This window comes from Rhinatrema bivittatum, chromosome 2, assembly GCF_901001135.1.
Source record: "Rhinatrema bivittatum chromosome 2, aRhiBiv1.1, whole genome shotgun sequence".
NCBI lineage: Eukaryota > Metazoa > Chordata > Amphibia > Gymnophiona > Rhinatrematidae > Rhinatrema > Rhinatrema bivittatum.
Genome location: NC_042616.1, coordinates 44,351,245 through 44,366,644, shown reverse-complemented (window position 1 = coordinate 44,366,644; position 15,400 = coordinate 44,351,245). Strand labels below are relative to the sequence as shown.

The 15,400-nt window shown below is 46.9% G+C and overlaps 1 protein-coding gene across 1 annotated transcript in view; it reads right to left on the bottom strand.

The window, feature by feature from the left end:
• Positions 1–15,400, bottom strand: part of LOC115085947 (oocyte zinc finger protein XlCOF6-like) — a 1,095,473-nt gene that overhangs the window by 829,771 nt on the left and 250,302 nt on the right. The gene's annotated exons all lie outside the window — the stretch shown is intronic.

Sequence of the window (15,400 nt, the reverse complement as noted above, 5' to 3'; positions counted from 1 at the left end):
GACACACACATCATCCCCACAAACCTTCCCCCCCCCCCAATCACAGTGCCAATCTCACATGCAATGCCATTGTGGCTGCAGTGCCAACGCATGCTGTCCAGGTGAGGGAGACACACACATCATCCCCACAAACCTTCCCCCCCCCCCCAATCACAGTGCCAATCTCGCATGCAGTGCCATTGTGGCTGCAGTGCCAACGCATGCTGTCCAGGTGAGGGAGACACACACATCATCCCCACAAACCTTCCCCCCCCCCCCAATCACAGTGCCAATCTCACATGCAATGCCATTGTGGCTGCAGTGCCAACGCATGCTGTCCAGGTGAGGGAGACACACACATCATCCCCACAAAACCTTCCCCCCCCCCCCCAATCACAGTGCCAATCTCGCATGCAGTGCCATTGTGGCTGCAGTGCCAACGCATGCTGTCCAGGTGAGGGAGACACACACATCATCCCCACAAACCTTCCCCCCCCAATCACAGTGCCAATCTCGCATGCAATGCCATTGTGGCTGCAGTGCCAACGCATGCTGTCCAGGTGAGGGAGACACACACATCATCCCCACAAACCTTCCCCCCCCCAATCACAGTGCCAATCTCGCATGCAATGCCATTGTGGCTGCAGTGCCAATGCATGCTGTCCAGGTGAGGGAGACACACACATCATCCCCACAAACCTTCCCCCCCAATCACAGTGCCAATCTCGCATGCAGTGCCATTGTGGCTGCAGTGCTAATGCATGCAATGCCAGGTGAGGGAGACACACACATCATCCATCATCCCCACAAACCTTCCCCCCTCAATCACAGTGCCAATCTCGCATGCAGTGCCATTGTGGCTGCAGTGCCAATGCATGCAATGCCAGGTGAGGGAGACACACACATCATCCCCACAAACCTTCTCCCCCCCCCCCCAATCACAGTGCCAATCTCACATGCAGTGCCATTGTGGCTGCAGTGCCAATGCATGCTGTCCAGGTGAGGGAGACACACACATCATCCCCACAAACCTTCCCCCCCCTCCCCCAATCACAGTGCCAATCTCACATGCAGTGCCATTGTGGCTGCAGTGCCAATGCATGCTGTCCAGGTGAGGGAGACACACACATCATCCCCACAAACCTTCCCCCCCCCCCCCCAATCACAGTGCCAATCTCACATGCAATGCCATTGTGGCTGCAGTGCCAACGCATGCTGTCCAGGTGAGGGAGACACACCCATCATCCCCACAAACCTTCCCCCCCCCCCCAATCACAGTGCCAATCTCGCATGCAGTGCCATTGTGGCTGCAGTGCCAACGCATGCTGTCCAGGTGAGGGAGACACACACATCATCCCCACAAACCTTCCCCCCCCCCCCAATCACAGTGCCAATCTCACATGCAATGCCATTGTGGCTGCAGTGCCAACGCATGCTGTCCAGGTGAGGGAGACACACACATCATCCCCACAAACCTTCCCCCCCCCCCCCAATCACAGTGCCAATCTCGCATGCAGTGCCATTGTGGCTGCAGTGCCAATGCATGCTGTCCAGGTGAGGGAGACACACACATCATCCCCACAAACCTTCCCCCCCCCAATCACAGTGCCAATCTCGCATGCAGTGCCATTGTGGCTGCAGTGCTAAGGCATGCTGTCCAGGTGAGGGAGACACACACATCATCCCCACAAACCTTCACCCCCCCAATCACAGTGCCAATCTCGCATGCAATGCCATTGTGGCTGCAGTGCCAACGCATGCTGTCCAGGTGAGGGAGACACACACATCATCCCCACAAACCTTCCCCCCCCCCCAATCACAGTGCCAATCTCGCATGCAGTGCCATTGTGGCTGCAGTGCCAACGCATGCTGTCCAGGTGAGGGAGACACACACATCATCCCCACAAACCTTCCCCCCCCAATCACAGTGCCAATCTCGCATGCAGTGCCATTGTGGCTGCAGTGCTAATGCATGCTGTCCAGGTGAGGGAGACACACACATCATCCCCACAAACCTTCACCCCCCCAATCACAGTGCCAATCTCGCATGCAGTGCCATTGTGGCTGCAGTGCTAATGCATGCTGTTCATGTGTAGGTGTGGCAAGGCCTGGCAAGCAAAACTGAAGCATAAGGTACAATTAGGTTCGTATCTGCTCAATGCCTTTCCTTGAGCCCTGACAGACCAGTCCAGACAAGTGGGATTTGCCTCCCCCCCCCCCCCTCCCACCAGTAGATGGAGGCAGAGGGCAAGCTATTTGTCTTGACATCCTTCCCTATATAAGTTGATACAGCAGGGAAAGCATCAATTGACTCTTGCTCACTCTGATCCACACATTAATCTGTTGGGTTTTTTTTCAACATACTTTCAAACATAGAACAACCAAAAAAATATGGTGGCATTTTAAACTTACCAGTTAATTTCCTTTCTTTGAGTTCTGACAGGATAAGTGGGATTATACTCGCTCACCAGTAGGTGGAGGCAGAGAACTTCTTCCTTTTTTTGGATTGTCAAGTCTACATATTCTTGGATAGAAGCGTATTAAGTCAGAAGCCTATTGCCCCAGCTTCCTTGTCCCTCTACTACTGTACTATGTTCCTCTTTCATCCACTATATTTGTCATCAAGAGTTGAAAAATCCAAATGAATAAGAAGAGAGAGAGAGAAAAGAAATTCACATATTATCCAGATCACAAACAAATTCTTCTCTTCTTCCTTTTCTGGTGTCCCTCTTGCTCCTTCTCTGTGAAGAAAGGGTGGGCTTATATTACCTTTTTTTTTTTTTAAATTTGCCACTGAGAGAAACTTAGCAGTGAGAGAGGGAGACCTTTCCAAACTATGGCGAAATGTAATCTTACCTATTAATTTCCTTTCCTTGAGTCCTGCAGCCCAGTCTAAACCTTCTGGGATTTCCCCCCTTTCACCAGCAGATGGAGACAGAGAACTTCCTTTTCCTTTGGCGCTATATATTCCGGGATAGCCGGAAGACCTTCAGTAGCTCACTGCCCTAGCTTGAACAACCTACTTATACCTGTTTTTTTCCCAGGAGACAAAGAGGAATGTATGGACTTCTCATGTCCACCCCTTTTTTAAATTTAATTTTATATTTTCTTTTGAGACACTTGAGAAGACAGCCCAGCTGCGTCCCTATGATCGCATATCCATTCACCCCTGTCTGTTACCTGATTCTTCTCCTATTCTTCTTTTCTCTTCTGGGTGGGATGTAGACAGGTCTGCAGAACTCAAGGAAAGGAAATTAACAGGTAAGATTAAATTCCATCTTCCCCTTCGTCCTGCAGACCAATCTAAAACTTCTGGGAAGTGCCAGAGCAGTACTATGTTGGGAGGGGTACTGTTTCTATTGCTGTCAGCATTTTCCTGCCAAATCTAGTCTCCTCCCTTGTCTGCAGCTCCAGTTTATAGTGCTTTACAAATGAATGCAATGATGCCCATGTCACTGCCCTGCAGATTTCCAGTGCAAATGCTGCCTTGTATTCTGCCTGAGTCGATGAGTGGACTCTAGAAGAGTGGGCCTTTAGGCCTGCTGGCTCTTGCTTACCTTTCCCAATGTATGCTACCTCTATTGCTTCCTTTATCCATCTTGTGATGGAGGCTTTGTAAGCAGCCTGCCCCATCCTTGGGCCCCCAAACAAACGAACAACCTGTCCGATTTTCTGAAGCCATTTGTAATCTCCAGGTATCTCAAGAGGATTCTCTTAACATCTTGCAGGTGGTTCTTTCTACCTTTCCCTCTACATTCTTCCCTTTTCAAATGCTGGGAGAGATATTTCCTGGTTCATATGAAATTCCAATACTATTTTTGGGAGAAAGCTGGGGACTGGCTTTATCATGACCCTATAGCTGTGGAACACCAGGTACGGATCCCTACACGAGAGTGCCTGCAGCTCCAAGACTCTCCTGGTGGAGCATATTGCTACCAAGAAGACTGTCTTCAATATCACATCTTTCACTGATGTCTCTCTTAAAGTTTCAAGGGGGGGTGGTTCTCAGGGCCTTCAGGATTAGGTTCAGGTCCCACACTGTTACTACCTGCCGGTCTGGGTGGCAAACATTTTATTTATTATTTTTATATACTGACATTTGACCTCAATCGAGATATCACACCGGTTTACATTCAGGTACTGTAGGTATTTCTCTATCCCCAGAGGGCTTACAATCTAAGTTTTGTACCTGAGGCAATGGAGGGTAAAGTGACTTGCCCAAGGTCACAAGGAGCGACAGCAGGACTCAAACCCTGGTCTCCTGGTTCATAGTCCACTGTCTAACCACTAGGCTATTCCTCCTCCTTTATGATTTACTGTCCTCAGAAATCGTGCCACATCTGGGTGTGATCCCATCGAGGACCCCTCCACTTGACCCCTATAACACGCTAGATCTGCCATTTGAACCCTTAAGTAATTTAGTGTTAGCACTTTCTCTAGGCCTTCCTAGAAGAATTTGAGGATCATCCCTAACCCTGTACTAGCAAAGCTAATGCTCTTTATCTTACACCATTCTTCAAACCCCCTCCATATTTTCCAGTATGCTAAAGAAGCTTAACATTTTTTTGATTTAAACAATATGTTGATGACTGACTCTGAGTACCCCCTGGCTCTCTCTTGAATGCTGGAAGAGATATTTCCTGGATCATATGGAACTCTGACACCATCTTAGATAAGAAGGACAGAGCTAGGCGGTTTGTGGCCCTGTCCTCCTAGAATATCAATTAGAGATCCCTACATGGCAGTGCCTGGCACTCCAAGGCCCTTCTGGCTAAGCATATTGCTACTAAAAATACTGTCTTCAATGTCAAGCCCTTTACTGATGCATTTCATTTCATTTATTAAAATTTATTAATTGCCTAACACTTAAAAAGGCCTAGGCGATATACAAAAATACATACATAATAAAACAAAAAAACATACAATGCAGACAGCGAGTATTAGTTTCACAGAAACCAAAACAACTTACCAAATAATATTGGTACATATAGTGTTATAAACATCTCCACAGTTCTATAAGTAAAGTCTCAGTATTGATACATCGTGTTACTAAAAAGGCAGAATGATGATATTCATACTGCTTATTTACCATTAAATGCAAGGTGAAGCAGATATTCCTTCAAAGCTGTTTTAAACTTTTTGATGTCATCAAGAGATCTAAGGTCAAAAGGAAGAAGATTCCATAAGGTAGGTGCCACTATAGAGAAGGATGTCTCCCTATTACAGAGTAACCGTGCTTGACGAACTGGGGGGATCTCTAACATATTGAGTTGAGAAGATCTCAAATTTCGGACTGGATTATACATCCGTAACAGGGCATTAAACCAAAACGTAGACTCAGACAAATGATGCTTCTCTTAGGGGTTCAAAAGGTGATTTTGTTAAGGCCCCCAACACCAGGTTAAGATCCTATGCTGGGACTACCTGCCTAACTGGGGGATGCACATGTTTTACTGCTCTGAGGAAGCATGCCACATCTGGATGAGCACCAACTGATGACCCTTCCAGTTGGCCTCTAAAAACACGTTAGTACTGTTACCTGTACTTTCAATGACCTCGTTTAGGACCTTCCTGCAGGAATTATAGAATTGTCGCAACTGTGACTTAAATGGAGGAACACCTTTCTGCTTGTGCCAAGTCACAAACAGCTTCCAGACCCTGCTATATGCCAAGGACATAGACCACTTCCTTGCTCTCAAAAGGGTTGAGACTACTGCATCTGAGTACTGCCCTCTTTCTCAGTTTTCTCCTTTTAATAACCAAGCTGTATTCTCCTCGAAAAGCCCTTGTGGACATATATATTGCTTAAACAACTTGATTAAAACTAATTAAACTTGATTAAACTGATTCAACTGAATTCAAAAACTGGAGACCGCCAGTGCACTCAACCAAGTTAACGCCAACACCAGTCTAACTGCAGGTGTCCTGAACTAAGGGTAGGCAACAGCTTACCCATATTTGTTTAATCTCGAGGTTCGCTTTTCAAGGTCCTCCTTCTCTGGGGGCAGCCGGGGGCGGGATGCTGAGTCCATCTGTCTCCACTAAGGAAAACGAAATTATCAGGTAAGTAATTTCTCCATTTCCTAGCGTGTAGCCAGATGGACTCAGAACCAGTGGGATGTACAAAAACTACTTCCGGACAGGGTGGGAGGCTGCCCAAGGTCCACTAAGTACTGCTCTGGCGAATGCTGCATCTTCTCGGGCCTGAACATCCAGGCAGTAGAACCTGGAGAAGGTGTGTAGGGAAGACCACGTCGCCGCTCGACAGATCTCGGCGGGCGACAGCAGTTTGGCTTCTGCGCAGGATACTGCCTGGGCTCTAGTAGAGTGAGCCTTAACCTGCAGGGGCAAAGGTTTCCCTGCCTCTATATAGGCTGCCTCAATTATTTCCTTGATCCAACGAGCTCTGGTCGCCCGCGAGACCGCTTTGCCTTGCCTCTTCTCGCTGTGAAGAATGAACAAGCGCTCCGTTTTGCGCACCGGTTCTGATTGTTGTAGGTACCGTATCAGGAGGTTTTTTGTTTGTTTTTTTTAATTCTTTATTTATAGTGTTTTGAATATTACTGTTGCGGTCTCAGTCGCCGCTACACCGCCCGAGCCCTTACCTCCTCTGCTGGGTCCGGGGCCTTGCCGCGATCCGCGGGATTCGGGGTCGGCCGGGCCGCGTGGTAATGGCCTCCCCGCGTGCGAGACGCCGCCAGCTCCGCGGGACTCCTCCCCCTCGGGGGAACGCGCGCGCGAGGGTTGGGCTTTTCACGGTCCAGCACCCGGATGTGCTGGATCGCCCCCCGAGTGACGTCAGCACCGGCGGGACATTTAAATCGGCGCCAGCCCCCTGGAAGTTGCCTTGCAACGTGGTCACCTTGTGAGTAAGTTGCTGTTCCTGGAATCCCTGTTCCTGCTCGCCAGTACCAGAGTTCCTGCGATCCTTTTGCCTGCCTGAGACCCGGATTGAACCTGACTTTGCCTTTGCCTGCTGCCTGCCTGAGACCCGGATTGAACCTGACTTTGCCTTTCCCTGCTGCCTGCCTAGACCCCGGACTGTCTACTCGTTTTGACTCCTGCTGCCTGCCTAGACCCCGGACTGCCTACTCGTTTTGTCTCCTGCTGCCTGCCCTGAGCCACGGACTGTCTTTGTTCTGCTTCCTGCTGCCTGCCCTGAGCCACGGACTGTCTTTGTTCTGCTTCCTGCTCCCTACCTAGACCACGGACTGATCCTTTTCGCCAGCGGTTCACCTAAGTCCCAGCGGTCCGGGTCCCTACGGGCTCCTCCTGGGGGGACCTCGGACTTCCAGGGCGAAGACACCTAAGCCCTAGCGATCCGGGCGCCAACGGCTTCTCCGGGGGCGTTCGGGTTTCCAGGTGAAGATCAGGCCTCTGCCTGGCGTTCTGCCTCCCGACTGTCCACTCGACGGTCGGCCCAAGGATCCACCCTCTAATCGTAACAATTACAACAAAATTTACATTTTGCTTACAGAAAGAAAAATACATGGGTATCACAATCTTTAACTTCCAAAAGGAACATATATATATATATATATATATATAAATTTTACTTCAATAACTATTTCCTTAGATTAATTAACCTCACTACCAAGCAAAACAAAAATGGGGCAGTGTACAGAAATAATAGGGAGTACTCACCATAGAATGAATAAACTGAAAAGGCAATACACAGTATCCCATACATTTATGTCTCTATCTATGGGACCATGGTGATAGGCTTTCTGGCACCAACAACAAATTCTTTTAATTGTTCAGGGGTAAGGAAGATGAAGCACTCTACAGCTTTCTTGATTAAGCATTTACACGGAAAATGTAATTTAAAGGAAAATCCCAACTGCATGACATCTTGACGGTTTGTTAAAAACCCCGACGTCGAATCTGTGTGGTTGAGGCTAAATCTGGAAAAATATTTATAATGCCATCAAAAAGGTTTACAGAGTAATTTCTGAAATACTTTTTCATTACCAAGTTCAGGTCATTTACTGAAATAAAGGACACTAATAATGTACCCCCTATCTATTACCTCCATTGTCAAATATTCTAAAAATTCTGACAAATTACCCTGAAAGGGGACATTTGTGGGATTTCTCAGTAATCTGGGTTTTGGTAGGAAAAAGCAGGTATTTATTGAGGGAAAATTTTCATCAGTAAATCCCAGTTTTTCAAACATGAACTTTTTAAAGGATTGGTAAGGAATTTCTCCCACCACCCTTGGGAAATTAAGCAGACGAAGATTTAAATGTCTTAACTTATTTTCCAGATGTTCCATTCTCCTAGCGAGTACGTCCCGATCCTTAATAGTTGCTGCTTTGAAGTCCAGGATAATTTTTTCTTTCTCTTCCAGCCCAGATACTTTGAGCTCCAAATAATTAACCCGAGCTTGAGTTTCCTGCATCTTCTGTGAAGTTTCCGAATTTGAGTGATCCATCTTTATATTCATGGAATTTAAAGTTGTGCCCAGGCCTACCACCAAATCCCATATGGCATCCAACATTATCACATCTGGACGTGCTGGAATTTTAAAAAGGGCACTGCAAGGAACATTCTCTACATTGGAAACTATTGTCTCTGTTTTCAGGTAACCTCTCCACTCCTTCCACAGTACCTGCTAATCTTGTAGGCGTCTGTTCCTCCACCAGACCCGACGTCGTTGGTTTCAGCTCCAAAGCTGCAATGCTTAGTAGTGATCCATCTGCGCCGTTCTCGGCTACAAAAACTGCCAAGACTGTGCCTGGATCTGCCGCATCAGCCCGCTGTGATGGTGGGTGCCTTAGTTCCGGGCTCAAGGACACCTCCTCTGCAGGTGGAGTTGACTCTCCCACACCGACCCGCACACCAGGCTCCTCAGGTCCCTAATTACTTTGTATGGGTGAGTACATAAAATTAGTAATCTCCGTTTGTAGCATCGGCAGAGGAGAAGAAGTGGACGGGTAGGTCTGCACTTTTCCTTTGCGTTTGGAAGGCATCGATAGGAAAAGAAATCAAAAGGAAATTTGGAGCTACTCTCTTCCGTGTGCTCACTGTGCGGCCATCTTGGAAGCACCGTCCCCGTATCAGAAGTTTGCCAATATTTAGAAGAAGAAGAAGAAGGTGGGAGTCTTCAGAGTCCTTATGTTCATCCGGAGATGGTAGAGAGATGGCTTGGTTCACGTGGAACTCAGAGACCACTTTCGGTAGGAAGGAGGGGATGGTGCGAAGCTGTATTGCTCCTGGAGTAAACCTAAGGAACGGGTCCCGACAAGATAGTGCCTGTAGCTCAGAGATGCGATCGGCTGAACATACTGCCCCCAGGAATACCGTCTTCAGTGTTAAGAGGCGAAGTGACAGACTGCACAATGGTCTGAAGGAAGCCCCCCACTAGAAAATCCAATACCAGATTGAGGTTCCATAGGGGGACTGGCCACTTTAGGGATGGTCGAAGTTGCTTAACCCCTTTTAGGAAACGGGCCAAGTCCGGATGAGCTGACAGACGGATTCCGTTCACTTCGGCTCTGAAGCAGGAGAGGGCTGCTACCTGAATTCTGAGGGAGTTGAGTGACAACCCTTTCTTCATTCTATCCTGTAGAAATTCCAGAATCATGAGAATCTTGGCCGTTCCCGGGGATAGTCCGCGGTCCTCGCACCAGGCTTCGAATATCCTCCAGATCCGTATGTACGTCAGAGACGTTGAGAACTTCCGCGCACGAAGCAGGGTGGCGAACACCGCCTTCGAGTAACCGCGCTTCTATAGGCGAGTCCTCTCAAGGGCCAGACCGTAAGAGAGAATCGAGACGGATCTTCGTGAAAAATCAGGCCCTGCTGGAGAAGGTCCCTGTGTGGAGGTAGGCACAGAGGGCTCCCTGCAAGGAGTCTTTGCATGTCTGCGTACCATGGGCGTCTTGGCCAATCCGGGGCCACTAGTAGTACTAGTCCCCTATGGTGCTCTATCTTGCGGATGATCTTGTCCAGTAGCAGCCATGGGGGGAAGGTGTACAGTAAGTCTTCCTCTGGCCAGGACTGAATGAGGGAGTTGATCCCTTGGTAGTGCGGTTCTCGTCTGCGGCTGAAGAACCTGGGGACTTGGACATTGAGAGAGATGGCCAGTAGGTCCATGGCTGGGAGGCCCCAGTGATTTACTCTCAGTTGGAAGGCTCTGGTTGACAGCACCCATTCCCCCGGGTCAAGGTTTTCTCTGCTGAGGAAGTCCACTGAGACGTTGTCTTTCCCTGCGATGTGGGAGGCCGAGATCCCTTGTAGGTTTTCCTCCGCCCATGCCATGAGGGATTCTATCTCCAGAGACACCTACTGGCTCCTGGTTCCTCCTTGGCAGTTGATGTAGGCAAACATTGTAGTGTTGTCCGACATCACTCAAATCGCTTGTCCTTGGAGCCTGTGACTGAATCGTAGGCAAGCTAGTCTGACTGCTCGAGCTTCCAGGCGATTTATGTTCCTTAACGCCTCTTCCTTGTTCCATTGTCCCTGGGCCATCAGTTCCTGACAGTGGACTCCCCACCCTCAGAGGCTTGCGTCTGTGATGAGCCCAATCCAGTTCGGTGGGGATAGGCTTACGCCTCTGCTTAGGTGGCTTTCCTGAAGCTGAGAACATACCTCCGCTGGTAGGTGGAGGCGAATCGAGTAGTCTTGGGACAGCGGATTCCAGCGTGACAGTAAGAAGCAGTGGATTGGTCGCATATGAGCCCTTGCCCATGGTACTACTTCCAGAGTTGTTGCCATGAGCCCGAGGACTTGAAGGTAGTCCCATACTTTGGGGCACATAGTAGTCATCAATCAGCGTACTTGTTCCATCAGTTTTCTCTTCCTCGGGGAAGGGAGGAAGACTTTGTTCTGTTTGGTGTCTAAATGAGCCCCCAGGTACTCTAGAGACTGGGAGGGCTGCAGACTGCTCTTGCCTGTGTTCACGACCCAACCGAGTTCCTGCAGGATGTTCTTGACTCTGCTGGTGACCTGCAGGCTCTCTTCCGAAGACGTTGCCCGGATCAGCCAGTCGTCCACGTAAGGGTGTACACCAAGATCCCTTCCTTCCTCAGTGTTGCCGCCACGACAACCATAAGTTTGGAGAATGTTCTGGGGGCGGTTGCCAGGCCGAAGGGTAGCGCCTGGAACTGGTAATAGTGGCCCAGCACCGCAAAATGTAGAAAATGTGAGCTAATGAGCATATGTTTGAGCAAGGGGGCTATGTAAGCCAGTGGGCTTGTGTGTGAGTATAAAAGAGAGCAACTGAGCCAGTGAGCATGTGTTTGACAAAGAACGAGTCAGTGAACATATGTGTGAGTATGTATATGAGAGAGAAAATGAGCCAGCGCGCATGTGTGTGAACAAGAGCATGAGTGTGTGACAGTGAGTGTGTCTGTGAGAGAGAGCATGTGAGCCAGGGAGCATGTACGAGAGACAGCATGTGTGTGAGAGAGAATATAAAGGAGTCTGTGTGAGAATGAACATGTGTGTGAGAGAGAGAAGAAAGTTGTGCGTATCTCCCACCCCTTACTAATCCATGACAATCTCAGGGTGACTGGAGTTTAAAGTTCCCAGATACGGAGAGCAGGGGATTTATTTTAGCTTTAATTTTAATTACTGGGGGGTGTTTGCTGTGTCTGCTATTTGAAATATTTTATCAATGTTTGTGAAATTAAAAAAATAATGTTATATGTTTGTAATCATTAGATGATCGTTTCTTCAGCTGTTTTGAAATATTTATTATTTTTATGAGTTTGGTTTTACTATTATGATTGATGCTTTCTATTTCTTGATGTTTAGTGAGGAATGATATTTGTTTTTCCATTCCATACAGAGTCTGGCTTGTTGCAGTTTCCAGTTCAGTTTTTCTCTGCTAAGAGAGAATTTGAAAAGAAGTTGGCCATAGAGGCAAAAACTCACAGTAAAACTTTTTAAAGTATATTCGAAGCAGAAAGCCTGTGAGGGAGTCAGTTGGACCATTAGATGATCGAGGGGTTAAAGGGGCACTTAGAGAAGATAAGGTAATCGCGGAAAGATTAAATGATTTCTTTGTTTCAGTGTTTACTGAAAAGGATGTTGGGGAGGTACCTGTACTGGAGGTTTTCATGGGTAATGATTCAGATGGACTGAATCAAATCACGGTGAACCTAGAAGATTTGGTAGACCTGATTGACAAACTGAAGAGTAGTAAATCACCTGGACCGGATGGTATACACCCCAGAGTTCTGAAGGAACTAAAAAATGAAATTTCAGACCTATTAGTAAAAATTGGCAGATGAAATTTAATGTGGATAAGTGCAAGGTGATGCATATAGGGAAAAATAACCCATGCTATGTTACACAATGTTAGGTTCCATATTGGGTGCTACAACCCAAGAAAGAGATCTAGGCGTCATAGTGGATAACACATTGAAACTGTCGGTTCAGTGTGCTGCGGCAGTCAAAAAAGCAAACAGAATGTTGGGAATTATTAGAAAGGGAATGTGAATAAAACAGAAAATGTCATAATGCCTCTGTATCACTCTATGGTGAGACCGCACCTTGAATACTGTGTACAATTCTGGTCGCCGCATCTCAAAAAAGATATAATTACGATGGAGAAGGTACAGAGAAGGGCTACCAAAATGATAAGGGGAAAGGAACAGCTCCCCTATGAGGAAAGACTAAAGAGGCTAGGACTTTTCAGCTTGGAGAAGAGACGGCTGAGGGGGGATATGATAGAGGTGTTTAAAATCATGAGAGGTCTAGAACGGATAGATGTGAATCGGTTATTTACTCTTTCGGATAATAGAAAGACTGGGGGGCACTCCATGAAGTTAGCATGTGGCACATTTAAAACTAATCGGAGAAAGTTCTTTTTTACTCAACGCACAATTAAACTCTGCAATTTGTTGCCAGAGGATGTGGTTAGTGCAGTTAGTATAGCTGTGTTTAAAAAAGGATTGGATAAGTTCTTGGAGGAGAAGTCCATTACCTGCTATTAATTAAGTTGACTTAGAAAATAGCCACTGCTATTACTAGCAACGGTAACATGGAATAGACTTAGTTTTTGGGTACTTGCCAGGTTCTTATGGCCTGGATTGGCCACTGTTGGAAACAGGATGCTGGGCTTGATGGACCCTTGGTCTGACCCAGTATGGCATGTTCTTATGTATTTGGTGAGGGTCTATCTGCGTTCTACGTGTGACTAAGGTGAGGTATTCTGCTAAGCAGACTTGTGGGGTGGTCCCAACTGATTTGCATGGTTGGAATGGGGGTCTACAGCTTTGTTTACTCACTGCTGGTCTAGGGCAGGGGTTCTCAACCTTTTTTCCAACGTGACACACCTGACAGACCATGCTCACATGTGTGACACACTGCTCATTACAATTCATGGCAGAAATAAAAAATAAAGGTCCAGTATTATTTTTATTGTTAAGAATGGCACAAGGGAAAGATATGTATTCTGTCTGAACAGAAATTGCATAAACAGTAAATATCCCACACCCAAACAGCACCAATATCCAGCTCTTAAACAGTAACCACCTTACCTAAGAAAAGGCAACAATGAAAATATTACACCAGGCCTTAAGACACCAATACACCTCCTATTAGGAAAACGGACCAAGTCAGGCTGCTATAGAGCCCTACACAGAAACTACACGCCAGCAGAAAACCTCACCTGAATCACATGTGCTGACCCTCACCTAACAAAGAATAAAGAGACCAAAACGCATAACTAGAAGCATGCAGACAAAAACTGAACTGGAAACCGCAACAAGCCAGGCGCTCTGTATGCAGTGTAAGAAAGGAAAAAGAGAAACATCACCAGTCCTTATAAAACAAATCAAGAAATATAAAATCAGTAGCAGTAAAGCCATACTAACAAAAAGAACAGATTATTTCAAAACAGCTGATGAATGGAATATCCAATAATTAAAAACTCATAAAAAATTTCTAGATACCAATAAAATATTTCAAAATAGCAGAGACAAAGGCCCAATAATGAAAAATAATAAGGATACAAAAAATGTTTTGCTCTGCATACCTGGGAACGTTTGATATCCAGGTGCCCTGAGATTGTTTTGAATTAGCAGAAGGGATGGTTTGCTTGCACCTTTCTCCTCTCTCTCACACTGGCTCTCAATCACGCACATTTACACATGCTTTTTCTCTCTCACTTATATAGGCTCTTAATTACACATTTACAAACATGCTGTCTATCTTTTCACGCTTACACACACACACACAGGCTTTTAATCACACACATACATGCTGCCTTTTTCTCTCACACACAGACTCTCATTCACATGCTTACAAACATGCTCTCTCTTTCTCTCATTTACACACAGGCTCTCAATCACATACTCCCTCACCTAAACCAGCTCTCAATCACACACAGACACACATGCTCTCTCTTACTTATATAGACAGGCTCTTAATCATACATACACATGCTCTCTCTCACACACAAAGGATCTCAATCACACACACATACTCTTGCACACAATCAGGTTTTCAATCAAAACTTACACATACAGGTTCCCAATGGTAAACTTACATTCATGCTCTCTCTCTCACACGGAGGCTCTCAATCTCACACATACTCTTTCACATATACAGGCTCTCAATCATTCACATACATGCTGTCTCACTCACACATCCACACACAGGATCTCAAACAAATATGCTTGCTTTCCCCCCTCCCCCCTGAACTAGCAGCAGCAGCAGCCTCCACCACTTCCAACCCTAAAGGCAGCAGCAATCTCCTTCACTTTCAGCCATTGTGGAGAAAGGAGTCCCATTGGCCGCAGGGGTTGACGTTGTTCCTCGTTTTACTCCGAGCCGCGCTGCTCATTCTTCAGGCCGTACCTCTCTTCTTTTCTTCGGGCCAATGTTGCCCGCACTAGCATGGTCTCTTCTTCTCGCGCACCAACCTGCTGCTCACCACTTCCTCTTCCGGGCCACGGGGGGGGGGGGGGGGGTGGGAAGAAGAGAGCATGCCAGTGCCGCTGACTCCTACTCTCCTGCCGCATTCCACCTGGGCTAACAGCGTTTTAAGCCGGGGTGGAGGACCTATTTCGCTCAGGTAGGGGGGAGCAGCTGGGTCAGCGGGAAGACCGGGAAGTGTGGCGACAGACCTGCGGGTGCTTGGCGACCCATTGGTGTGTCGCGACACACCGGTTGAGAACCGCTAGTCTAGAGTATGCTCTATTTCTTAGTTATTTAGGAAAAATATGAAAAATATGAAATTCTAGGTTCTATGTAATGCTCTCAAGCAAGTTTTATTGTTTCACTGTAAACCGGTTTGATTTCAATCCAATGCAAGAAGATCGGTATATATAAAAAACCAAAAATAAATAAATAAATAAATAAAAATATGAAATTCATTTTGGAGATATTTGGGCTTAATTCTGCCAGGTTTTAAAGTCGACTTGGCATGTTGATGCATGTGATGCAGAGTGCACAAGGGAGTAAGATA